Source organism: Lepus europaeus, chromosome 1 (genome assembly GCF_033115175.1).
Source record: "Lepus europaeus isolate LE1 chromosome 1, mLepTim1.pri, whole genome shotgun sequence".
Classification (NCBI taxonomy): Eukaryota; Metazoa; Chordata; class Mammalia; order Lagomorpha; family Leporidae; genus Lepus; species Lepus europaeus.
The window spans coordinates 15,124,486-15,151,232 of record NC_084827.1 but is presented as its reverse complement, the minus strand read 5'-3'; the positions used below and the strand labels follow the sequence as shown (position 1 = coordinate 15,151,232).

Here is a 26,747-nt window from a genome sequence, read left to right as displayed (position 1 = left end):
CCTCCCAGTGTTTTACTGCACATTCCCGTTTATGAAGCATTCCCTGGGCCGGCGCTTTGGCACGATGGTTTAAAGCCATGACCTGCAGCACCAGCATCCCATATGGGTGCCGGATGGAGTCCCAGCTGCTCCACTTCCTATCCAGCTCCCTGCTAATGAGCCTGGGAAAGCAGTGAAAGATGGTCCAAGTGCTTGGGCCCCTGCAGCCATTTGGGGAGTGAAGCAGCCAATGGAAGATATCTCTCTCTCTCTGTCTCTCTCTCTAACTCTGACTTTCAAATCAGTCAATCAGTGTTTAAAAAGACAAAAGCCTTCGCTTCATACGATATCCTCATGCCCAGCTGGAGGTTAGCGCGTGGGATCCCCCACTGTGGCCGCTTAGCTCTGTGGTGAACAACAGTGGTCCCTTTCAAAGTTCGCCCATCTTTGTTTCAGGCAGCCCCAGAAATCGTAAAGACAATATTTGGAGCAGCAGTAGAAGCTGCTTCCTAGTCTAGCACATTGCTGAATCTTGCGAAGTTCTTTCCAAAGGCAGGAGGAGCCCACGCTTTCTGGCTCCTCCGTGAGCCCTGCGAGACGGAGGCAGCTTCCCCGATGCTCAATCTCAAACGCCCACGTCCGCGGGGGAACAAGCATAGGTGGTGTGAGTCAAAACTTGAAGCAATCTTGAAACACCTGAAGCACGTTTTCCTTTCTCTAACTGCCCCAGTATTTGTTGGAGTTAGCTTCTGAGAAGTGCAGGGGCTAGAATCTGCCAGCAGACACCACACTCTCACCTCCTCAGCCAGCCACACTCCCTGCCTGCACCTGCAGGGTTGCAGCAGTGGGCCCCAGCAAAGGTCCCTATCGGAGCCACCCAGGCTCTTCCTGCCAGTAACCCTGCCCAAGTCCTATGACTCGGCTGGCAGTGAGCCCTGCCTTGGTGTCAAGATTCTGAACACACCCAGGTAACAGCCACCTCCCACCCCCTGTTGACCCCGCTCCACAGAGCCAGAATTAGCTCCATTTGTCTGGAGCCTTTCTACACCATAGGAAGTTATCGCCCTGAAAAGGGAGGACATAAAAATGACAGTTGGGGCATTCTTTAACTCAGGCAGGTTTACCACCAAGTGCTGCCTTAGAAGCTTCGAACCAAGTCTGTCCATAAGCCGTGGAATCCAACACAGATGGATTTCAATTCCAGCCATTTCCTGTGATAGCTTTGTGGCTGTGATCTAATCCCTTTACCCCTCTGTCTCTGCCTATCTCTGCCTCTATAAAATGGCAGAAATACAGTCTGTGTCGCAGGGACCCTCTCATGGCTACATGGAATAATGATTGTGAAGTGTACTTCTCCTGCCTCTCCCCTGCCACGTGTCCAAGCATCGAGTGCTCTGATGCCTCGCCTGCCTGCTGCCTGCCTCTCTCCATCCCGGCTTTCTGACCTCTGTTCACCATGCCCGCTCGGTCCACTGCAGCCAGTGCAGCTAGCAAGCGGTCCACAATGCAGTGTATCCAGTTTACCGCAATTCCCTTGAAGACCTCTGGCAGGAAGTAGTGCAGAAGTGTTGCCATTAAGGCAACAGGCCCATGATGGTCTAAATTTTCTAGACATCAACAAGATTCAGAATGAAAGTGTCTGGTTGGCTCAGTGATTGTTGGAGCTTTAGTTAAGCTTTATTGAAGGTTGATGGACACAGCTGCTTACAGTGGAATAATTTGCTAGAGATAATTACATTGATGCCCAAACCTATTATCTCTCCAGCCAAGACAAGGCACTGCCAGGAACCTCTTCTTGTCTCCCAAGAAAGTGTGGCCAGCAGCAATAGCATATTGTTTTCATCATATCAGATTGTGTTAATATGAAGAATGTTGCATTTGAGTGGCATTTGCATTGTGGGAAGTTGTTTCCAGCCGTCTCTCTGGTGCAGAATAGATTCAGCTTTTATTAGTGTAAGTAGATCAGTGCCATTTAAGGTCTGCTGGAAGTCATCCTGGAAATCATTAGGTTGAAAAGAGAGCTGATCAATTGATTTTCCACCCCTCTGTAAGCTCTGGGAGACAGTCCTAATGGTCTTACTGTGCCAGCGTAAGTCTTAGCATCAAGATGCGTTGGGGTCTAATCTCATTCTTCAGTGGTTATCTATTTACATCTAAAGAAACATAACTTACAATTTGTATTTTTGATTTTCTTTTGAATTTTACTATTTTACGGATTCACCAGAGTATTGTTTGGCCTATGCATGACAGGTAGAGACATCAGGTATCCAACTACTTATGGGTGCTTCAGACTTGGTCCAAGAAATAAAGAAGATGGCTTTGTTCTAGTCTTTGATTGCTTACATTTTTATCATAGATTTTAATGCTCATCTGTTCACTTCCAAGACAACTGAGCAAATCAAACCCTTCATTATTACTGGAGAATTGCTTCTGGGTTTTCAGATCATTTTATAAAGTTTTGTTACTTTCATATTCTGTTCCTGGTTTCATGAAAATTTTTTTTTTTGTAGAATTTTTGTAGTGATCCTTTATAGCTATTTTTTAAAAGATTTTATTTATTTATTCGACAGGTAGAGTTACAGACAGTGAGAGGGAGAGACAGAGAGAGAAAGTCCTCCATCCGCCAGTTCACCCCCCAAAACCCCAAAAGGCCACAACAGCCAGAGCTGGGCCAATCCGAAACCAGGAGCCAGGAGCTTCTTCCGGGTCTCCTATGTGGGTGCAGGGACCTAAGCACTTGGGCCATCTTCTGCTGCTTTCCCAGGCCATAGTGGAGAGCTGGATCGGAAGAGGAGCAGCCAGGACTAGAACCAGCAGCCATATGGGACGCCGAAGCCACAGGCAGAGGATTCACTTACTGAGCCACATCGCCAGCCCCCGGGGCTGTTTTTGAAAGTGGTTCCCATGGAGTGTCATTCCAATGTGGGCGGGACAGCGTATGAAGCATGGGTGCAGTCTCCTTACCAGCTCAGCCACTTCCTTCCCCTGGGTCTCCCCCTGCTGTCTGAAGAATGAGAACATACTTACTTATGCTAACTGGAACGACTGGAGTGAGAAGTGCAGTAGGATCGTATGTTTAGCAGGACTTTACAGCACTTTCATAAAAATTATTTTGGTCCACACGCCCACATGTGGTTCTATTCAGAAAAATCCATTAGTGTTAACAGAAGTGATGTTAAGAAAACACCAACAAAAATAAAAATGTTTTATAGTAAGTGAAATCTTCATTCTTGTTTGACACCAGATTATTTTGCCCATGAATCATAACCAGTATCAACAATCCGGCGACATTATTTTCCAATAGTTTATCATAAAAATATGAGAATACTTCCAGTGAAGTTAAGTATGTTGGTGCAAAAACGTTTTGAAAAATATGCAACAAAAGAAACATCTTTTAATTCCATTTTCCGTAAACTTTTTTTTGAGATTTATTTTATTTATTTGAAAGAATTAGAGAGGTAGAGACAGAGAGAGAGAGGTCTTCCATTCACTCCCCAGATGGCCACAATGGCTGGAGCTGCACCGATCCGAAGCACAGAGCCAGCAGCTTCTTCCAGGTCTTCCACGTGGGTGCAGGGGCCCAAGCACTTGGGCCATCTTCCACTGCTTTCCCAGGCCATAGCAGAGAGCTGGATCGGAAGTAGAGCAGCCAGGCTAGAACCAGCACTGAAATGATATGCCAGCGCTTCAGGCCAGGGCTTTAACCAGCTGTGCCACAGTGCTGGCCCCTCCATGAACATTTTGAAGTACTTGTTGTATATATATATATATTTTTATTTATTTGAGAAGTAGAAAGAGACCACCCATCCATTGATTCACTCCCCAAATGCCCTCAGTGGCTGAGGCAGACCTGGGGCCTGAGCCAAGTGCTGGGAATGCAATCCAAGCGCCCCATAGGGATGGCGGGAACTCAGTGGTTTGAGCCATCACCTCCCCCAGGTCTGCATTAATAGAAAACAAGTTAGGAGCTAGAGCCAGGAATTGAACCCAGGCACTCTGAGTGGCATTACACGTGGGCATCTTTCACCACGAGGCTAACACCTGCTCCTATTCCCTCATATTTTAAACACACATAATAGCTGGAAGGGATGACCAGTGAACACCCGTGTCCTCCCCATCCAGATTCTACAGTCTTCATTTTCCTACGTTTGTTTTACAGCAGCCAAACCTGATCCTTTTAATTCCTCTTCAGTCATCCCAGAAATGAATTCCCAATCACTCCCGAAGCATTTCACCGTGTTGCTGTTGACAGGACTTTAGTATCTTACTCAAAAATTGAAACAGAGAGAGAGAGAGGCACTTTGGGTGTGACAGTAACCACTTGTTAAAAGAGTGTTCCACTTCTGAAAGTACTCCCATGAACGGTTCCTGTAAATTGTGCCACGGGGCAGGAACTTGACCAGCTCGGGCTTGTGACTGATCTGTACATAGTGCCTTTATTGATGGACTATTCCACAGGAAGTTGTCCTCATAACTGTTGGTGACAAAGGCCGTGAAGTGAGCCAGCAAGAGGTGCCGTTTATATACAGGCAGAACAAGCACATTATATGATCAGCTTAAATGTGTGAGGACCGCTGTAACTTAGAGTCTTAGCCCAACATAGAGAAGTGTGCCACCTGGGTCTCCCCTGTCCAGCTGGTTGTCTTAGTTAAGTTCCTAGTTAACCAGCTTTCCAGAAGTAGCTTTCTGCAAAGAGAAGAGAGAGAAAGCAGCATACATTCAATGCAACTCCCTTCTATACCAGTGTGGTTTCTGGAGTTGTACCAGAGGGGTAGAAACAAACGGGATTTTTTTTTTTCTTCTTGTCTGCAGAAAATCATATTTAATGATCTCAAAATTTGTGTTTTTGAGGGTGAGTCATTATTTTCACTGTTTTCTTCCACAACCCATCATCTCTTCGAAGGTATCTGGGACAGATTTTAATCTACATGCAACTTTTCCAGAATGCATCTACTGCATCTGGGTTATGAGGTCCGTCCAGAATGACTAAGCTTTGGTCCCAGGGCAATGCTGAATGAGAACGTAATTACAGCTGGTGACACACACTTGCCCGCTTTGCTCCACGTTACGAAACTTGTCTGTGCATGAGCCTGTTTCAAAATGACACTGACAGAGGGATAAGCGCTGGGTTTTAAACCAGGACTCTGGGTTTGCTTCTGTAGTGAGCACAGGTAGGCCTGCAGATGGCCATCGCAGGTGCTACCTGGACCATCCTAACACACAGACTCATTTGGCTTAAGCGTTGCGAGGTGTTGATTGGCTGCTGTCCTTTCTGATCTTGCCCTGGTCCCATTCCTCGGTGGATAAGCAGGAGCCAAGGTAATGGCTTATGACAGATGTGCTGACAACAACCAGGCCACATTAACGTCCTGTCACTCAGATCTTCAGAAGGCTGCCTTTGCCTGAAATACATTTGACTTCACTTGCTAACAAAGGCAGCTTCAGATTTACTTCTTTTCCTTAAATGTTAGAGAAGAAGAAGGGCATCCCATCAAAAGATACCAGGGAGAGAGAAAAGCCTGGCTCAACAGCCTGAGCAAATGAGAGTTATCATTCTTGGGAGCCGCAGGATTGCTGAGCTGGCAGCATTCCTAGCCGGAGCCAGAGGAGTGTGGACAAAGAACTGCTGTACTTGGGGAATTGTTGAGGTTCTTATCCTAAGTAATTTTGCCCTGTCTGGATGTTGCAGCTCGAGCTTCAGAGACATCCTAATAGAGAGAGAGAAACAAGACTTTCTCAGCTCAAAACTGAAGTGGCCCTTTAAAATGAACAGTTCAAATAGAGCAGCTATATTTCTTCATACTTCTCTCCAGGCCCCTGCCCCATGCCAAAACTTCCCTGTACTTTCCCTTGGCCTGTACGGACACTTTGAGAGGGGCAGAATCTGCTACCTTTCCTGCAACAAGAGTGACTCGGCACCATTGCATCCTAATGTCCATTGTCAAAACGCTGTGAAAATGTAAAGTTTTAGAGGACGGATGTGGGCAAATGGAAGCAAGAGTGGTTTTGACAGCTCAGACGGCGTTAGGGGACAGTGAGCCTGGGGACAGAGCCCGCTGAGGCAGGGGCACAGCCTGTTACCGGACAGCGTCTCTCTGCAGACTGAACCTTGGGTAATGACTTCACAGGCGCCCAAGGCTTGGTGACCTCCAGTGCTTTGCCCAGCTCAGCATCTGCTTATTCTTTTGATTGACTGTCACAACTGACCAGACGGATCCAACAGGGTGCCTTCCCCCAGGGACATCTCAGTCCGGTGCCCTCAAAGGCACAGGATGGAACTCATCACTTGTGGCCTTAGGAGTGGCTATTTGGCTCCAGCACATTCACATTTGTTTAAAGGCAAAGCTGTCCATTTCTCATTTATTACCTTTTTAGACACACAGGAGCTCCGCCAGTTTAAGTCCTGCTTTAGGGAACAAGCAAAACGCAGCGAGCTCATTAACAGGTTATCTATGTCATTATGTCCTTTTTGGATTGTGCGTATATTTCTTTTTAGCAGGGGAAAAAAAAAAGAAAGTGTCCCTTTCTTTTTCCTCCTCATTTTTATCTGCTTCTCCCCGCTCTGCACGTGGAGCTATTCCCATGATGGATGGTCATATCTTCTGAGCCCAGAATGCCCTGAGTATTCACTTGCAAATAGCTACAAAGTCAAATTCAGATAAGTGCACTTAAATGGGAGCCTTTCTCTGCCTCTCCTCACTGGGCACGCGCTGCTACTCTCTGCCCCAATTCAACCTCAGGAGCCTAATTGTGTCTTCCTTTTGATTCCATGAAGCATTTTTGAATCTGCTGTCCCCTTGGTTGTTGCAAGGTCAAGGCTGCCTAGCAGGCACTTGCAGAAGTACTCCGGTGGGCCTTGCTCTCTGTGCTTGCCCAGGCTTTACCATAGTGAGCAGCCTGCAGAGCGGAACCAGGGCTGGGCTGTCTGCTCACCACTTGCCCCTTGACACAGAGCTCCCTCGTCTGTCTGAAGAGTTTTGCTTTAGAGCCACAAGGAAACTTTGGCACATAGTAGGTGCTCATTTGTTGAATGAATAAAATGCACATCGCCAACAGCTGTACTAAAGGGTGGCCTCTGGCCTACATGGTTAGGGACAGTGTATAAAAGCAAAGCTATGGGATCGGTGCTGTGGCGCAGCAGGTTAAAGCCCCAGTCTGCAGTGCCAGCATCCCATATGGGTGCAGGTTCGAGTCCCAGCTGTTTCACTTCCAATCTGGCTCTCTGTTATGGCCTAGGAAAGCAGTAGAAGATGGCCCAAGTGCTTGGGCCACTGTACCTCCATAGGCGACCCAGAGGAAGCTCCTGGCTCCTGGCTTCAGATTGGCCCAGCTGTTGCTGTTGCAGCCATCTGGGGAGTGAACCAGCAGATGGGAGACCTCTCTGCCTCTGCCTCTGCCTCTCTGTAACTCTGCCTTTCAAATAAATAAGTAAGTCTTTAAAAAAACAACAATAAAAAGCAAACTTATGTTGTTGGCAAAGGAAAGTAGCATTAAATGTAAACATTTTTTTTTTTGACAGGCAGAATTAGAGAGACAGAGAGAAAGGTCTTCCTTCTGTTGGTTCACCCCCCCAAATGGCCACCACGCTGATCCGAAGCCAGGAGCCAGGTGCTTCCTCCTGGTCTCCCATGCAGGTGCAGGGGCCCAAGCACTTGGGCCATCCTCCACTGCACTCCCGGGCCACAGCAGAGAGCTGGCCTGGAAGAGGAGCAACCGGGACAGAACCGGCGCCCCGACCGGGACTAAAACCCAGGGTGCCGGTGCCGCAGGCAGAGGATTAGCCTAGTGAGCCGCGGCGCTGGCCAGATGTAAACATTTTTTTTTAAATATATTTTTTATTTCAGAAAAGTTTCAGATTTGCAGCAAAGATGCAGAAATGAATCATGGAGTTCCTCACACAGCTCACACCCAGTTTCCCACTAGCACCCATTTATTACAATTACTGAGCCAAAAAGGATACATGAGTATTAACTAAAGTCCATTATTCCTACTGCCTCGCTTTTTTTGTGTGTGGGTTTTTTTTTTTTTTTTTTTTTAACCTAACACCCTTTTTCTGTTCCAGGATCCCATTCAGAATACCACCTTCCAGTTGGGATTAGTTGTTAGGTCACCTTAAGGCTCTGGTGGGTGTGACAGTTCCTCAGCTCTTCTTCCCTCTCTTTCTTGGACGATCCCGACAGTTTGGAGGAGTGTTGGTTACTGAGGCTGCGCTGTGGGTTTGTCTGATGCTCGCTCGTGGTCTCCCTGGGAGTGTGTGTTTGGCGGGAAGACCGCAGACAGGAAGTGCCAGTTTCATCCTTCAGACCAGGAACACAGGCTACAGTGAGACCTGTCTCTGTTGGTGCTGACCTTGGTACTTGCCTGAGGCAGCTTTCCCACCAGAACTTACTCTTTTTGCACAGCCCACACGCTGAAGGAACAGGGAGTTATGCTTCTAGAGGAATAGAAAATAAATAAGACAAAATTAAAGATTGCTCTTTAAGTTAAGAACCCAAAGTTGTAATGTATAATGTGACGGTTTAGTTGGTGAATGTTTTTAATTAGTCTCTGGGTAATTTTTTTTAAATCTTGCATACATGAATATAAAATTCATATTTTTAAAAATGCATTACTTAATTATTTATGTGATTAGTTACATATTTATAACGTCTGCTTTTTTTTTTTTCCAGTGAGGGGAAAATGTAAACATTATAAATACAATAGTTTTATGGAGCTCATCAAAAGTAACTGGATTGCAAGCAATGTTTGCTTTTTCGCCACTACTTAAATCTGGGGAAAATCAAGCTAATTGGCTCTTGAAGCTGTCGACCAGGTGCATCTCATGAGTATTAATCCAATTGTGGACTTTGTACCTGAGTAGAAATAATCAATTTCTTTAGAACTAACTTAGCAAATCTTAATACGTCACAAAATAACAGCTTTATACTTTTTCAATTCTTGTTTCTTATTTCTGGCACGTCTTGGATATATAGGTATAGGTTGGGTTACTTATATAACGGAAATGTAACAGCAATATTGCGACTGAACTCATGTGCATGGGCCAAGCATTCTTTTCTAAGTTACAGCTCGTTTCAATAAAAATCTGATTGTATATAGTTACATTATAAATTTTCGGTAGCCAGAATTGATTGGTATTGTCTGTCTTATAAAGACCAAGTTTCAGTAGAGTTAGGACTGGAATGTGCTGAAGACGTTAATCCAGACCCAACACGTGAAGTGTGCTAAGGTGACATCCCTGGTGCATGGCAGGTTCACTCCTGCCCCTTCTTCTGGCCCAGGGACCTTTCCATTCTACTTGTAGAATTATTTAAAACCTGCTCCCCTTCATGTGTTGAGTGGTTTATTAATATTGGGTTTTTAAGGTACCAAAGCTTGCACCGTAAGAAGATTTTGTTCTGCCGACTTCAGAAAGTGACTCCTGTTCAGGGTGACTTTCTCTTCCCTTTTACTTCTTTATCTAGACAGAGCGTGTTTCAAACCAAAACCGAATAACAAGCATCTCCCTCCTAATTTATGGCTTTCAGGATGTTGGAAATTTTTTTTTTCGCCTCACTGTCCAGAATCCTGTCTGAAAAGTCACAATGATTTAAATAATTGATGGCTACTTTATGAAATTGTCAGCCTGGATCCATCCTCCTGCCTTCCCCAACCACAAGTCCCTGAGCAGCTAATCCTTTTATGTTGTATGCTTTTTTTTTTCCCCCCTTTCTGGTTTCATTTAGGTAATTATATTATTCCCCCTAGAATATAATTGCCCTTATACTGTGGAAGAAGAGGGGGGGGCGGAGTCGGGTGGGAGCTGCCCACTGTTGGCATCTGCAGGTTGTAAAATGTCTGTTACACTCCAGCTTCTGATTTCCTTGCCATCCCACCTTCCAAAGATTTAATTATACCTGTGTAAAAGCATAATTTGAAATGTGACTTCTGATTCTTTGGGAAGATAAAAGAAAGATTAATCCATTATTGAACATGAATAAGCATGGTACAATGGAAAAGTTTGGATTCAGTCGAACAATTTCTAAATGCCTACTGTGTGCTGGGTTCTGTACTGAGAATTAGGAAGTGCGAAGTTGGAAAGAAACAGAGGGAGGGAGGGAAAGAGAGAGAGAGAGGAAAAGCTGTCTTTCAGGCGCGTGCCTCCTGGTTATATGTTACCAACTTGTGACATGGCTCAAACACTGCACAGATTTCTCAGGGCCTCAATTTCTCGTCTCTGCACTGGGACTCTTGGACCTCTTCTAGATGTTATGTTCTCCTAAATGTAACATTTGACGAGGCTATAAAAGTAACCGTAAATTAGCAGCCACATCCCTTCTTTGTTGCATGGAATCGGAAGAGTTGGGTAGGTAGAAGGTCTTACTTTTCGTGATAGAAGTCAGCTTGTCATCTCTGCCGTCAGAGCTGTTCCTAATGGAATCTCTTAGTCAAGTTTCCTCTTCCTTGAATACATCGTTCTCCACCCGCTTGGCCCAGCATAGCCAGAGTCAGGCGGGTTTAGGCGGCTGAAGGTAACAGTCTCTGAGCAACCAAAAGTTGTTATCAAAGGACAGAAATGACTTGTCTCCTTGAATGACTGCTGGCGTCATCTTGTTAGTTCTCGAAACTTCTCCCAAGAAGTATTCTGATCCCGGCATGGTTTTCTCCAGTCTGGAAGGGAAGATAACAGCCAGGTTCTGAAACATCTTCTTTGTGTCGTGTCCTTGTCCCTTTGGGGGTGTCTAGTTTGGGTATAGTAAAACTTGCCAACCCAAAAACCTGGAAAACTAAAAGGTGTTCACTGTAAAGGCAGTTCACTCTGCAGGCTTTTGTGACTTTAAGAAGAAATGATACTTGTCTCTGTCAGATCCTTACAACACAGGATGAAGTAAAGCGAAAATGACAGCATAAAGCCTGTTACAAATGGAACACAAATAACCCATGATCAAATAGAGATTTAGAGTGGGTTTTATAACATGTTTATTTTCAGGGAGCAAATCATAACCCATTTGCCTTATTGCAAAAACAATTTTCCTGTTACACAGGGAAAATAGGGTATTTAAAAAGGAAATGAATATGACAACCAAATGGACTTGGCTGGAATCAGCAGATTTGTTTCTTTTTACTTGTTTTTGTGCTAGGGAGAGTGATAGGGGGCTTAGACCAGCTTTCGGCAGTAATAACTCTTTTATGGAAAAAAACTAGCCATCTGGGCTAAAGCTGTTTACACGTGTCCCTTTCTCTGTGAGGGCATAAATTGATGCTACAAATCTCTCCTCTTCATATACAATATGAATGTTTTCCGTGGTGTGCACCTACCTCCCTTTTTCCTCTTCTCCGTCTTCATAAAAGTCTTTGCAAGCAATCCTCTCCTCTGTTTTCTGGTAAGAAAATAGTGTAAGTCTAGTACTAAACCCAACTCTGTTGGGAATTTGATTTCTCTGTAGAACTGTGTTCTTTAGGTGAGCGCTTCTGATATTTTTAATGGTCATGTTCATCATGGCAGGGGGAGAGCTCTTCTTTTTTTTTTTTTTTTCTTTGACAGGCAGAGTTAGACAATGAGAGAGAGAGACAGAGAGAAAGGTCTTCCTTCCGTTGGTTCACCCCCGAAATGGCCACCACGGCCCACGCACTGTGCCAATCTGAAACCAGGAGCCAGGTGCTTCCTCCTGGTCTCCCATGCGGGTGCAGGGCCCAAGCACTTGGGCCATCCTCCACTGCACTCCCGGGCCACAGCAGAGAGCTGGACTGGAAGAGGAGCAACTGGGACAGAACCGGCGCCCCGACCGGGACTAGAACCCAGTGTGCTGGCGCCACAGGCGGAGGATTAGCCAAGTGAGCCGCGGCGCCGGCCAGGGAGGTCTCTTCTTAAAATGCACAGTCTGATCCAGTTGGCCTGCTGGAGTCCTGACATTCTGCATCTTGAACAAGCATTCAGATAATGCCGATGCCACTGGCCTGTTGGGTCCCAAGGCCATAAGCTAGGGTCAGCACATTATTTCTGTGAAGTGCTGAGTGTTAAGAACTTTCAGCCACATGAGCCATATCTCCTTCCTATGAGTAACTGTGGCATCAAAGGGTCTTCATGAAAAATGCATATTCTGATAAAACTAAGCATGGATTTCCAGCATTTTTTGCACTAAAATAAACTTGACCTTTTAATCCTACTTTTACACAAAATCTGTGAACTTCCCTATGATAAAAACAACCATAGACAATATATAAATGCATGAGCATGGATGTATTCTAATACAACTTTCTTTACCAAAAAGAAACAAAAAAAAGTTAGACTGTGATTTGCCAATCTCTGCTTTTGATAATGTGTTTGAAATGACTCATTGTTGTTTTAACTTAAAGTTTCCATTCAAATGTTTATAGGAGGTCGTTTTTTAAGGTTAGGCAGCTATAGAATGAATGTCTTTAAAGACTTATTAATTTTATTTAAACGGCAGAGTTACATAGAGAGAGGGGGAAAGAGAGCGAGCGTGAGATCTTCCATCCACTAGTTCACTCCCCAGATGTCCACAACATCCACTGCTGGGCTGGACCGAAGCTCGTTGCCAGGAGCTACTTCTGGGTCTCCCACGTGGGTGCAGGGGCCCTAGCACTTGAGCCATCTTCCACTCCTTTCCCAAGTACATTAGAGCAGGAAGCTGGATTGAAAGTGGAGCAGCCAGGAATCGAACCAGTGCCAACATGAGATGCCGGTGCTGTGGCCTATGGCTTAACCCGGCACCGGCCCAAGGTTAATTTTTGCCATACCTAGGTAGTAAGCAGCAAGAAATGTCAACCAACTAACACAGTATCTTTTCCCTCTGGAGGACTTAGAGTAAGCAATAGGGATAACGTCTTACCCTGTCGTGGTGCAACGGTGCCAATATTTTTCAAAACCACTTCTTCTTTGGCAAGTGGCAGTTTCCAGTTCTCTGTGGTTAAGTGCATGCCTTTCTCTGGACTCTTTCTCCTGTGTATGTGCAGGTCTTTTATCACATCCCTTGCTGTATCGTTTGGCACGGTTCCATATTTGGGTAATGAGATAGTTTGTTGTGCCTGCAATGAAGAAAATGATTTAAAATGTTTTTTAATAAGTTAACAGGAGCAAGTGTTGAAATTACTGTAATGAGATAATGACAGTGCAGCGTATTACTTGGAAGATTGTGCTCTGGTGGAAAAAAAGAGTATGCTCTTAATAAACTCGTTTTCTCTGCAATTTCCTTGACAGGGTCGTGTAGCATTTGCCTGTTTGTGCACAGGTCTCGGGGAAGTGGTCATATGAGTGAAAACTAACAAAGAGTTGGTGCTCACATAACAGTGTTCAGTTGTGGGTTCTCAGCCACAGAGGGCTTGTACAGTATCCACATCCTATAGGGACAGGTGTTTGATGGGAATGTTAAAATCTAGATTTATGATCCTCAGGCCAATATACTGGGTTCTTGTTTTTAAATGTTATCATATATCACGTTTTCTTTATTTTTTTAAAGTTGTATCATACTTGAAAGTTGTCTATTCCTGCTCGTTAGCCAGTATGTATATAAGCGTCCACTCAACACATATCACAATGACCCAGGGCAACAGAGATGGAACCTGAGGCCTTTCCTCAAGGTTGTGAATTAATATAAAGGGGCAGGCACCATAATTCATTGGTGTTCCCTCTGCCATCATCTACATTTTCACATGACACATGAGCACCTCAGAAGACAGGTGGTTAATGCCACCACTTCCTGAAAGAAGAATCCCAAAATTCTACTCTGAAAGACTTTTGTTTGGACTCTACTACTTTTTTTTTTTAAAAGATCATCCAAAAAGTATTTCATAAAAGAAGTGGTAATTAAGCTGAATCTAGAAAGGCAGGGAATGTTCCTAGTAGAGGAAAAAGCATTAATAGGGGTATGGAGCCATGGCACACTGAAAGAAAAGATGTATTGTCATCTGGGTACCTATAATGGGATCCTAAGCAGCAGGGAAATGAATGACGGGGTGAACTGCCTGTTGTGCACAGTCTGGATGATCTTACATAATATCAGGAGCAACTAGACACAAAAGAATATGGAAAACGTGACAGGATTCATACCAGACAAAATTAAGCTGTGCATCTTAGGGATGCATTTCTGAGTGGTAAAATCATTTTGAAAAATTAGCAAAGGATTATTAGAGAGGTTACCTCAGGTGGACAGGTATCAGGTTGGGAGCAGGTGGCACTGGAGATACTGGAAAGATACTGTTTCTGCGCCAGGTTTGTGATTCCACTGTTCCTGATTCCTTTATGGTGATTTAGCAAGCTGCACACGTGGGCTGTTTCATACCTGATGCATGCTACATTACATCCCACAATAAAAGGGATGTTTTTTTAAAGCAGGTGCAGGCCTGAAGTACCGCAGCAGGACCTGAAGCGTGGCTGCTGCCGCAAAATCTACAGGCTGGGTGGCTTGTACACAGCCCAAACTGACTTCTCACAGCTCTGCAGGCTCCTGTCCTGGGTCAGAGTGCAGTCTTTTCCCTATAACTTCACAGAACACAAGGGACACGGAAGTCGGTTTGCGATCTCTTATATAAAGGTACCAGTCTCATCAATGAGGAGCCTACCCTGTTAACCTAATCACCTCCCAAAGGCCCCCAGCTCCTAACACCGTCAGCCTGAGGGTTGGGTTTGCAACATGAATTTGGGTGAGGGGACAGATTCAGTCCATGGTAGGTGTGCAGGCTGCTGGGTGGTAGACTCATGGCCGCTGATTGGCTGGGGGTGGAAAGGCGGGATCTACTATGCTGCCTGGGTTGTGTAACTGTGGCCGTTAGATACCAGTGGCTCTTCAGTCCACTGAGGCCCAGTCTTAGCCCCCACACAGGTCGCTTGTCATATGAGCTTCTTCAGACAGGTCCACAGCATGACCACTACCACCACGAGCCTGTTCTGAAAGTTGCTCAGTTGTCCATCCTCACACCCTCCTGTAATCCCACAGGTACTTAGACTGTTTCTGTTCTCCCTTACATGTTTACCCAGCCATTTGCCTACCCCTGACTATTCCTTGATACCAAAAAAATCCACTGCTCCCAGCCTGGTGCATGCAGTCCTGGCTGCTCCTCCAAGCCCTGTGCCGGCCACTACATCCAAACATCTGCACGCTGAGCTGTGTCACTCCCTCCTCTTCCTTAGAGCCAACTCACTTGTTAAATACACTTAGAATCCCCTGCAGGAGCCCATTTCTGATCGAAAAGGAGGGCATTTTAGGCCCTACCTGAAATACCACTGCAAATATCTGTGTCTACATTTAAAAAATAGCATTGGATTTTCTACTATATAATGTATAATCTATTATATATAGATATATTTAATTTAGATGTGTCTTTAATCAATCCAAGCCTGACGATCTAAAGTTATATCTTTCAGCTGAAATCTGTACAAGTAGCTTCCATGCCATAGGAACTTTGCTTTTGTTTGTTTGTTTTGAAATCGAATGGATGAACTTCTCTGTTTAGTGAGGCAATACAGAGCCCTACTCCAATAGGAGCGTGTGTAGTTTTATGTTGTTTTACTAGTGTGGGAGTTACGGTTGTGTGATACCTGCACTCCTGCTTCCTGGTTCATGTGTTATTTTTTTAGACTGCATTCAACACTTTTAAAAAAATTAGTTTTTTTGAAAGGCAGAGTGAGAGGAGAGAGAGAGAGAGAGAGAAGAGAGAGAGAGAGAGAGAGAGAGAGAGAGAGAGAGAGAGAGATCGATCTTCTGGTTCACTCCCCAAATGACTACAGTGACCAAGGCTGGTCCATGCCAAAGCCAGGAGGCTGGACTATCATTTGGGTCTCCCCCAAGTCGGTGACCAGGGCCCACGCACCTGGACCATCATCTGCTGCTTTCCCAGGTGCATTAGCGGAGAGCAGGATGGGCAACAGAGCGGCCAGGACTTGAGCTGGTGTTCTGGGATGGGATGCCGGCATCACAGGCAGTGGTTCAGCCTGCTGCACCACAACCCCTGCCCCTGCCCAGTCCATCCTATCTAGAGTGTGCCAGACACCCAGTGCCCCACCCACTGGGGATTATTAGAAGTGGAGCCTGAGCCTATGGTACTGACTGGTTACACCTGGTGGTCAGGGGCATCCCAGGCTGCCTGGTACCCATAGACCTCGACGTGTAGCTGTGGGCGTCCTCCCTGGCAGAAGTGCTCTGCACCTGTCAGCTCTCCTGCATGGCATTCCTGCGACACGTGCCAGCCACGGCCTCTCCCTCGGACTCCGCACTTCCTGTCGCACGCAGGGAGTTAAAGGAAGCTGTGTCATGGACACAGACACAGTGACGTGGTTCTTTGCTGCAGTGGCGGTCAGAGTGCTGAGAACGCATTCTCTCTGGGCAGAAATGCGGCGTCTGCGGTTGACTGGCTACTCTTACAGGGTTGGGAGGAATATCAAAAGCGGGCATTTGTTGGCTGTAGGAAGCCGGCAGACTGCAATGAATGCTGTCACAGCTGCCCTCTGCATCACTCTCTCCCATGCACACACACAAAGGGGAAACTTTTTAATGTACAACAACCAAAAAGCTTGTATCGATGAAGCTGGTCTTCAAACACGCAGAGAAATGAAGGATAAGGCTAAACGTATAAGATCCATCTGTGGCCGGCGCCATGGCTTAACAGGCTAATCCTCCGCCTTGCGGCGCCGGCACACCGGGTTCTAGTCCCGGTTGGGGCGCTGGATTCTGTCCCGGTTGCTCCTCTTCCAGTCCAGCTCTCTGCTGTGGCCCGGGAAGGCAGTGGAGGATGGCCCAAGTGCTTGGGCCCTGCACCCGCATGGGAGACCAGGAGAAGCACCTGGCTCCTGGCTTCGGATCAGCGCGATGTGCCTACTGCAGCGGCCATTGGAGGGTGAACCAATGGCAAAAAGGAAGACCTTTCTCTCTGTCTCTCTCTCTCTCACTATCCACTCTGCCTGTAAAGAAAAAAAAAATCCATCTGTAACCCTTTCAGCCACTCACCACATTACCTTAGACTGTTGTTTGGTCCTGGATGCCTTCAGGACTAGGTTTCTGCTCAGTTCTTCTTCAGTTTCATGTGAACACAAAAAATGCCAACGGTGGAACTCCTAGGTGAATGTGGAGTGAGTGAGGTCCCTTGTGAGCACAACCCTTTGCCTCGCCTAACCAAGTTGCCTTGCTGGCCTGCACCCCAGCGTGGTGCTCTGGCTCGGAGAGTCCCCTTCCAGCACTCAGAAGATACAGATTGCTTCGCCATCAGCTGGACCAAGAGTCCACACTTCCATTCCCAGGAACTTAAGACCACTCAACCAGGGCGGTACAGTGTAGTGCAGAGGCAGCAGACTCTTCCGATAAAAGGCCAGATGGCAAATGTTTTCAGCTTTCTGGGCCACACGGTGTCTTTGGCAGCTACTCAGTTTTGCCTCTGTAGTGAGAAACTGGCCATAGATAGCGTGGGAATGAATGCATGAGGCCGTGTTCCAGTGTTTGCACAGAAAACTGCCCACAGACCATAGTTTGCTGACTGTACCCTTGGTATAGGGGCAGGGTTGCTGGATTTTGAGCTAAGGTTGAGACTTAGTGGACCTCATCACTTTTATTTACAAAGTGTGTGGTAATAGCAGGCATCCGGCCTTCCTTAGAAAGTTAAAGGGGGTCATTTAGAGCAGTAGGCTTTATTCACATGAAGCACCGTGGCAACATAGCCTTTTCTCCTAATCAGCATTGTAGCAGCAACAAGGGTGATTTTGTAGAGGGGTACGGGATTAGCCTCCACTTGTGCCTCCCCACAACCATACCTAAGTGTCTTAGAACTTACGGCTTTGAGGGCAGAAGCAGACCCCCCTCACTGCGAAGTAGACTGCAAACGGCTATGCTTGCATGCGTTTGCGTGTCATTCTAATCGGAGACCCTAGCAGTGTATCCCATCGTTAGAAGAAAGAGGAAATGGTCCTGTTTGCCCGAGTGCACGGCTTGAGGAGGAGGGTGGGTGAACGTACACCCTGTGGTGTTTCTTACATCAGCACTGGCAGACCATGGGGCAACAGGGATCAGATGGTCTCCCTCCATCTAGGCGTCCCCAGGTCAAGATGGTGAACTTTTGCCAAAGATTTGGTGTACCCAGGGGCATCATGTTGAAAGTGTCCCAGTTTCTGTATCTTGGACATTCATGAAGACAGTGTGCAGTCATGTCGCATAAGGGACAAGCTAGGGGCATGAATGAGTCTCATCTAGAACAGTATGTTCCACGTCACACAGATCTTCTATCCCCAGAAGTATTCTTGGAGTTTTCTTGACCCCTTATTCTTCAACAACTCTTCTCTCCTACCTAAAATACACTTCATCCTTTCCTTCGGCTATCAGATCTTTTTTTTTTTTTTTTTTTTTTTTTTTTAATTTTTGACAGGCAGAGTGGACAGTGAGAGAGAGAGACAGAGAGAAAGGTCTTCCTTTTTGCCGTTGGTTCACCCTCCAATGGCCGCCGCGGGAGCGCGCTGCGGCCGGCGCACCGCGCTGATCCGATGGCAGGAGCCAGGTATTTATCCTGGTCTCCCATGGGGTGCAGGGCCCTAGGACTTGGGCCATCCTCCACTGCACTCCCTGGCCACAGCAGAGAGCTGGCCTGGAAGAGGGGCAACCGGGACAGGATCGGTGCCCCGACCGGGACTAGAACCCGGTGTGCCGGCGCCGCTAGGCGGAGGATTAGCCTATTGAGCCGCGGCGCCGGCGGCTATCAGATCTTACCCATAAATACATGTCACCTCTTTGCTAAGATCTAAACTATTCTTATTCTCATAATTCTAATAACGTTGGCTGTCTGCACCATCATTTTAAAAGTTACAATTTACCGATTTCATTATTTGTTATCTTTTTCGATCTTAACTTCCAAATGAGATTGTATATTTTCTGAGCTCAGGGACTATTTCTAATTCAATTCTGCATCTTAGAGCCTTGCATATGGTAGATTGTTCAGTATAAGTTTATTAAGAGAAAATATGTTTTAGCAAAAGTAAATATGTTTTTGGTGTAGAAGAGTCTTTCTAAAACTAATACCAGAACACATAAACCTTGTTTGGTAGCTTTTGCCTTTTAATGAAGGTATCCTTTGGGTTTTTAAATTTGTTTTGTATTATTTTTATTTGAGAGACAGAGCAAGACAGCTCCCATCTGCTGGATTATTCCCTAAGTGCCCACAATAACTGGATCTAGGCCAGGGCTGAAGCCAGGAGCCAGGAACTTAACCCAAATCTCCCATGTAGATCAGAGGGACGCCATTACTTGAACTCTAACCTGCTGCCTCCTGGGGTCCGCGTTGACAAGAAGCTGGAGTCAGGAACCAGAGCCAGGAATTGAACCCAGACAGTCCAATGTGGTATACAGGCATCGTAACCACTGGGCTAAAACCCCTGTTCCTGCTGTCGTCTGTTTTCAGCTGAAGCCTTGGGACCAAGTCTGGGAAAAAATGAGGTCAAGGGAGGACCCAAAAGTCAAGCCCCTCTCTGTGCTGCTTGCCAGTCCACACGGTGCAGATGCTCCTACCATGGCCAATTTTCAATGACTACAAGGTGTCGAGTATGGTCTTGGGAAGAAATGAGAATTAGCACACCACATGTATTCCCATGATAGAGATACAGTACACATACATCACCCCCAAGAGCGAAGATAGTGATAAAATGTAAAAGAACTGGGAAGTGAGGACGCGATTAAATTTTAAGAATCCATTACTGTTATTTTTAATTAAATTATTTAACTGTGCATTTATGTAGTTTTTAGTGATGGCTGTGTGTAATGATTGGCTTGTAAAAGTCTCAAAAGTCTAAAATCCCACTCAGGTGCTGATAGGAGCCTGTCCCCAGTACATCACTGTTCTTACTAAATTTATGTTCATAGTTTATTTAATTAACTGCTTTGCTCTCTAAATAATATGTTTAGAGATAGAGTCCATTGCTAGTGTCTACTACGTAGTAGGTACTCAAGTGTTTGTTAACTGAATCAGTCCAGTCTTTTAGATCTTTACCAAATAATACAGCCTAGAACAGTGGAAAAGGGTTTTTAATGTTCATAAAATTCACATTTCATTTTCTTTCTTTGGTCAGCTTTAACAGTACATATGAACATTCATCTCTAAGCACGTTAGTGTATGAAATATTAATGTTTACAATGTCTTTCAACTAAGTGTATGTAAGTTATTCGTGGGCATAGTATTCAAATAAACAACTCTTAATGTAAATATGTTCAGGGAGTATCTTTCAGTAGAATGTTGATTTCTTTGAGCTGTTTATATTCTTCTAAACCATAAAAGCATTGCCAATTCCTGTGATATATAGATTATTTATAAAATTGCACAAAAGTTTTTAATGGAGAGAGACTTACTATATATCCTCCATGTTCTCAGCCTAAACTGTTGGCACTGGCCAGAATGTAGAACCAGAAATTCTAGCATTTTTGTACTGTAGGGCGTTCCAAGTAGAAAAGAACATTCCTCCCATAAAATAAACTAACATTTCCCAAAATGTGTTCCAAGGGATCCAGCGCTGTATTATGTTACTAGGTATTGTGTGAGAACTAGATCCAAGGTCACAATAAGATTGGGGAAGAATTAGTTAAACATTAAGCAGCTTTCTTTACAGAAGCACATCACTGAAGGGCCTACAGTATCTACTACTTCCCAAAGGACATTTTTTTCCCACAAGAGTGTCTAATGTTCACAAGAGCCCTAGTGTTCCAAGGAGTTCTCTTCGGGAAACATTGCCTTTGTGTGTGAGTAGACTTGGAGGATCATACAGTGGGTAGAACTAGAGGGGTTAAAGGGTACCTGGTAATCTTCCACCCCACACACAGCCGTGTCGGAATCCATTTCTCAGCACTTCCGACAGATGGCCACCCAGCCTCAGCTGAACACAAACCTTAGCAGGAGACTTACCACTCCAAAAACAGTCCACTCCGTGGCCAGCTTCCTTTCCCTTTTTAACTTAGTTCTTCCTTACAGTTGAACCAAAAATCTGTTTCTCTGTAAATTTCCCATTCCTTCGAGTTTTGCCATCTGGAATATTGGCAAAACAAGTTTGCTTTCTTTCTCCAAGATGACTCTGAGTTTCCCTGTGAGCCTTCTCTTCTTTGGATGGAATGTTCCTAGCTTATCTAACTCTTCCTCTGGAGAGGAAGTTTCTAGAATCTTCACCATCCCGGTTGCTGTCCTTTGGATAATGTCCAGAGACCCTCTTGAAATGAGATACCTAGAATTAAACACAGCCTGCCATCATTTGTCAAACACAGAGGTTTAATTTGGTACTAAGCAAATACTCCTGGAGCCACTCTTTTCTAGGCATTGTTCTAGATGCAAGGCACATAGCAGGTAATAAAACAGGTATGGTGGAAAAAATGTAATTTATCTTTATCCCTTACAAATTCACACACACGGCAGATGAGAAGGCAGATTAACAAGGGCAAAAACATGCAGGTTTATTGATGTGTGCAGTACACGTCATGTAGCAGAGATCTCAATGAAAGGTTGCACAAAGCAGTGGCCTTGGACACTGCCTTACAGAGCGTCGTCACCAAAGAACAGTACATTTTACACAAGTGAGAAGACAAAGGAAAGCAGTTTGGGGCCTTTAGGGGCAGGTACCTGGGAGTGTAAATATATGGGAAGATCTTGGCTGATGGGGAGAGGTCCGTTTGTGGATTCCCTGGTGCTGTTTCTGGGCTGCTAAGAGTGGTTGATCCTCTCCTCCTGGTGCAGGGAAGGCATTATTCTCAAAGGCATTTGGATGGTCCTATAGGTCAAAGGGCAGTTTAGGTGGCCCTTCCTGCAACTGCTTTTTTTAAGATTTATTTTCATTTGAAAGACAGAGTTACAAAGAGAGGTAGAGCCAGAGAGAGAGAAAGGTCCTCCATCCTCTGGTTCACTCCCCAAATGGCCACAATGACCAGAACTGAGCTGATCTGAAGCCAGGGCCTCCTTCGGATCTCCCAGATGGGTGCAGGGGCCCAAGCACCCGGGTCATCTTCCACCGCTTTCCCAGGCCACAGTAGAGAACTGGATCAGAAGTGGAGCAGCCAGGACTCAAACCGGTGCCCGTATGGGATGCCGGCACTGCAGGCCAGGGCCTTAATCCGCTGTGCCACAGTGCCAGCCCCGTGCAACTGTTTTTGGTAAGAGGCCTTCTGCTGAAGTAATGAAATTGCTAAGGTGGCATGTTCTGCTTTCCTTCACAGGAAAGATGATAGATTTCATATGGCGTTTACAGCCTAGTAGCAGAAAAACCGAAGGAGCCAGGCAACAGAAATATGTGAGTTGGTCTCAGGTAGCCACACATGTCCTGAAGAAACCAAGACAGCATAATGTGATAGAAAGTGTGTGGGGAGGCGTGGCTGACTGGAGATGGCTGGTGAGGAGGTCCCTCAGGGGGTGCCATTTGAGCTGTTCCAAAATAGAGGTGAGGGAACTGAGGGGTGGAGGAGGCTCTGTGGGCAGGGACTCTGGCAGAGGAGATGGTAAATGGCAAGCCCATGGTCACATGGGCCTTGCCGATAGACAGCCCGGATGGGAGTGGAGTGAGGGAAGCAGAGAGTGACCTGAAGTGACGTCACAGGAAGGTCAGCCTAATGAAGGCATCGCGGAGTGTTTTCCATGGTGCAGGAAGTGTACGCTGTTAGCATTGGGGGTGGCCACTGGAAGATTTAAACAGGAGAGTGGCACAGACTTCTAAGTGATAATTCCAGCTTGATTTGGCCTTCCTGTGAGTCATCTGGATAAACTATGGTGCTGTTAATCCAGCCCAAGATGTTTGCTTGTTGCCAGCATTTTTCTAAGAACTTGATCAAATTCCTAACTCATGGTGATTGTTCACAAATTAGAATTCCCATACCTTTTTTTAATGATTTTCACAAAGCCAGTAATTTGCTGTCTTAGTGTAAACATTTGTTGCTCTTAGATTTCATGATTTTGGTCTCATGCTTATCAGGATAATGTTGATTCTGGACTTTGCCTTTAGTAGAAATAGGGCATTCTCAACTTTCTGATTGCATCATTTCAGTAAATAAATCTTATAGGTCTTGTTTTCTGAGTTATCAATTAGATTGTTGTACAAGTTACTTCCAAGGACTTTTGTCTATTTTGGGTATTCTTTTAGGTTAAAAATAATATCTTTCAACTACTCAAAAATGCTTGGATTCCATAAATTATCATCTATCTTTTTTTTTTACTACAAAGCTATCAATATAGTTTAAGATGCACAAACAATGTAATCTCTTAATTCTTTAAGATAGTAACATAAATGTAACACCTAGGTGCATTAACATTTCCTAGTGTAAATATTCAGAATCCAGGCCGGCACTTGGCCTAGCAGTTAAGATACCTGCACCCTGTATCTGAGTACCTGGGTTCACTGCCGGTCCCTAGCTCCTGACTCCAGGTTCCTGTTAATGCTGACCCTAGGAGGCAGCTGTGATAGGTCTTGTAGTTGGGTCCCTGGACTGAGTCCTTGGCTCATGGCTTTGGCCTCGCCCAGACTCAGCTATTGTGTGCCTTTGAGGAGTGAACCAGCAGATGTAAGCTTTTTCTCTCTGTCTCCATTTCTCTTTCTCTCTGCCTCTGAAGTAAATGCATTTTTTAAATAAAGCAAATAAATATTCTTAACCCGAGAGATGATTGAAATTTAATCAATACTTTCTGGAATGTATTCTTTTCCCTTTGCAAAAATAAGCACAGCGTTTTCTTGACTCCAGTCTTTGGAATGGAGATTGGGAAGGATGGAGAAACTCTCGGGGAGCCTTGTGTGGTAAGAGCTCTCTTTCTAAAGGAACAGAAAAAACACAGCAATGTCTGCTGTCCCTTAAAATCTATGTCCTCTCTGAGTTCACACACAGCAAGTTTGTTGAGTAATCTTACAATAACCTAGGGACCAAATATTGGTGAAAAACATATACAGAGACAATAAATCTGAGATGGGTTAAGTTACTTGCAGCTAGATTGAGTCAATTACCTGTCTTTTTTGCTCCTAACGTTCAGAATCCAGTAAATAGTTCTAGCCTAAGGTAGGAGAGTGCCAGTTAAAGGGCAATTTGAGTGTGGTTTAGGCAATTTGGGTCTTGGCTTTGTAAGAACAATGCCATTTGTTACCGTGACACAGAGGGGAGCTGTGTGCTCGTCCCCTGGCTGGAAGGCCTGCTTCCTGGAGCTCACTGGCTTCTGTGCCCATTCATTTCTCCCTTCTCAATATCCTTAGTGTCAGGATCTCATCTGCGGTGTTGACTGTCACCACCTTCATCGTGCGAGGAACGGAAATCTTTCTTTGCCCGAATGATACTGGTGAAAATGAAGCCCAGGCTGCCCACTGCTCGACAGTCAGTTCACCGGAGGAGGGTTGCTACAGGGAGCACATTTATCCAGGAGGCTAGCGTCTCAGAAGAGAAGTGCTTCTCTCAGTTTGCAAGTTAGGAGGAGGAAGGCTTTCCGATGAGACAGAGGAGCTGGGGGAGCTTAGGGAAGACGGGCAGAAAGGTTCCTGGGGCCTTTGAGTGGTCATTCTGATGGCACTTAGGTGGTGGCTTCTGTTTTATCATGAAGCTTAGCGGCTCGGGGGCAGGTGGTCAGACACGCCTTGCGTGTCTGTGATTAGCTCCTGAAGTTCCTTGGCCAGCGGCTGGTGAGCAAGCATTGGGATCAGTCACAAGGTTAGCAGAGAACTTTTGTGCTTCGTATGTAGAAGGGAAAGGAAGAGGTACTCTGTTTACAGGTGTAGATGTGCAGCCAGGCTCCGGGTCAGAACGTGACTTCGATGTTCCGAAAAGTGACACTAAGATCCAGGTTGCTCAGCATCGAGCTTAGCCACCCACAGCTGAGAACCCAAAAACTATTCGCAAGTGTTGCTGGTCTGGAGACATCCTGATTCTGCTTGGTACAAGTCAACAAGGTTTTCTCAAACCCTTCCCATACACTTGGGCTCATATTCCTGTCTGCGGACACAGAGACCCCCTTCTAGAGGCATTTCTCACCCCTTCTTGCCGGCCAAACCTCAGGAGGAGCAGCTAGCCCTTGTGGGCAAGTCTGTGTTGTACCCTTTTAGCACGTGCACTCCTGGGGACCTGTCTGTGGCCACAGAGGTTCTGACAGGTCACAGTCCCTGGTAGGTGCTAAGACATTGACTGTGTTCTGCTTGGCATTCCAGAGGTAGCGCGTTGAACCTTCAGGGAGCTGCGGTGCAGACACAAACAACCCTAACCAGTATCAGTGTCCATAGGAGAGGGAGTGCATCAAGCGTTCAATCCCATTTGGCTGTGGGCACAGACCTGTGAGAGACACAGCAGTGGTCATCCCACTCTTGCCATCCAGCTTGCCATTTCAGGACGAGGCTGAGAAAGAGCAGCAACCCTGGGGACGGCGGCTGGCATCCCCCTTGCACACACTTGCCCCTTCTTAGTGGTCTCCTGGTTCTTAGCAACTTTTCTAGAACATTCTTCCCCACTGGGATTCGCTGTTAACAGCACATGCCCCACGCCATCTTGTCCTGCACTTCACAGCCACAGTGCTCCACGGAGAGCACGAGCAGAGACGTTCCCATCAGATCTGACAGTCTCACTGATCATTGCTGATAAAAACTGGCACAGAGAAAGGCAATCGGGGCCTCGGGAATTCAGTCCACTCCTCTAATACACTCAGCAGCTATTTTATTTCTCAAACGCGAGCGCAGCCATCAGCAGAACTGAGAGGCCTGTGGGACCCCATGGCACTTTAAACCTTGGAGCCCTCTTAGCTTCCGCACCACCTCCCTTCAAACAGTCCCTCTCAGCCATGTCTTCGGCTCCCGTGTCTTCCCCTTCACCATCCCTTTTCTTTAGTCCACAGAAACCAATTAAAAAAAAAAAAAAAAAAAGAACTTGTCTGTTGGCATTAATTAACGAAGGAAGAGGCTGTATGGTCCGGACTGGCAGCTGGAGACTTGGGCAGTGTGTTCGCCCTGCTGCTTAAGACTCTCCCCAGGCATCGGGAACGCAGCGCTGCCCTCTGGGTGTTGAGAGGATTGACGGTGAGTCCCCTCCTATTCCAAAGGCACAGCCCAGTCTGCCGCTTCGCCTAGCAGAGTAGTGGACGGTTGTCCATCCTGTATGGCCTTCAGTGGAGTGTACCTCTGCTACTTTCTGTTCCTCTCTCAACGGCCCTGTACCACCAGCCTTCCTGGAATGATCTAATAATCTGGAGCAAAAAAGACAGCATAGTTCCGCCCACAAATTTCCAGTGCTCCTCTCCACAACAGCCAGGTACCCTAAAAAATTTCTCATAAAAAGATACGAAAATGGGGCTGGCCTTGTTGCACAGCAGGTTAAATGTATACGTGAGTCCCAGCTGCTCTGCTTCCAATCCAGTTCCCTGCTAATGTGCTTTGGATGATGGCCCAAGTGCCTGGACCCTTGCCACTCATGTGGGAGACCGGGATGGATTTCCAGGCTCCTGGCCTCAGCCTGGGACAGCCCCAGCCATTGCAGCCATTTGGGGAGTAAACCAGACGATGGAATATCTTTCTATCTCTTTCTTTCTCTGTCACTCTGCCTTTCAAATAATTAAAGTTCTTTTAAAAATGCTATGAAAAGAAGACACATACCCACCTCTGTCCATGTTTCCCACTCATCAGGCAGGCAGGATTCAGTCTTTAATCTCAGTTCTCAAGATACCAGCACAACTGCATTTGGGGGTTTGTGGCTTTCCATCCAAAGGTCCTAGGATCATTCAAATGTGCAAATCATGTTCTCTACCCTAGGTGTCCACATTCTGATATAGCGGTACTAATGTCATACAATTAATGATTTAAAAATCACACCATGTACCTT

The 26,747-nt window shown here is 45.8% G+C and overlaps 1 protein-coding gene across 2 annotated transcripts in view; it reads left to right on the top strand.

Moving 5' to 3' along the window:
• The window catches only part of EXOC4 (exocyst complex component 4), an 862,020-nt gene that overhangs the window by 605,480 nt on the left and 229,793 nt on the right, over positions 1-26,747 (top strand). The gene's annotated exons all lie outside the window — the stretch shown is intronic.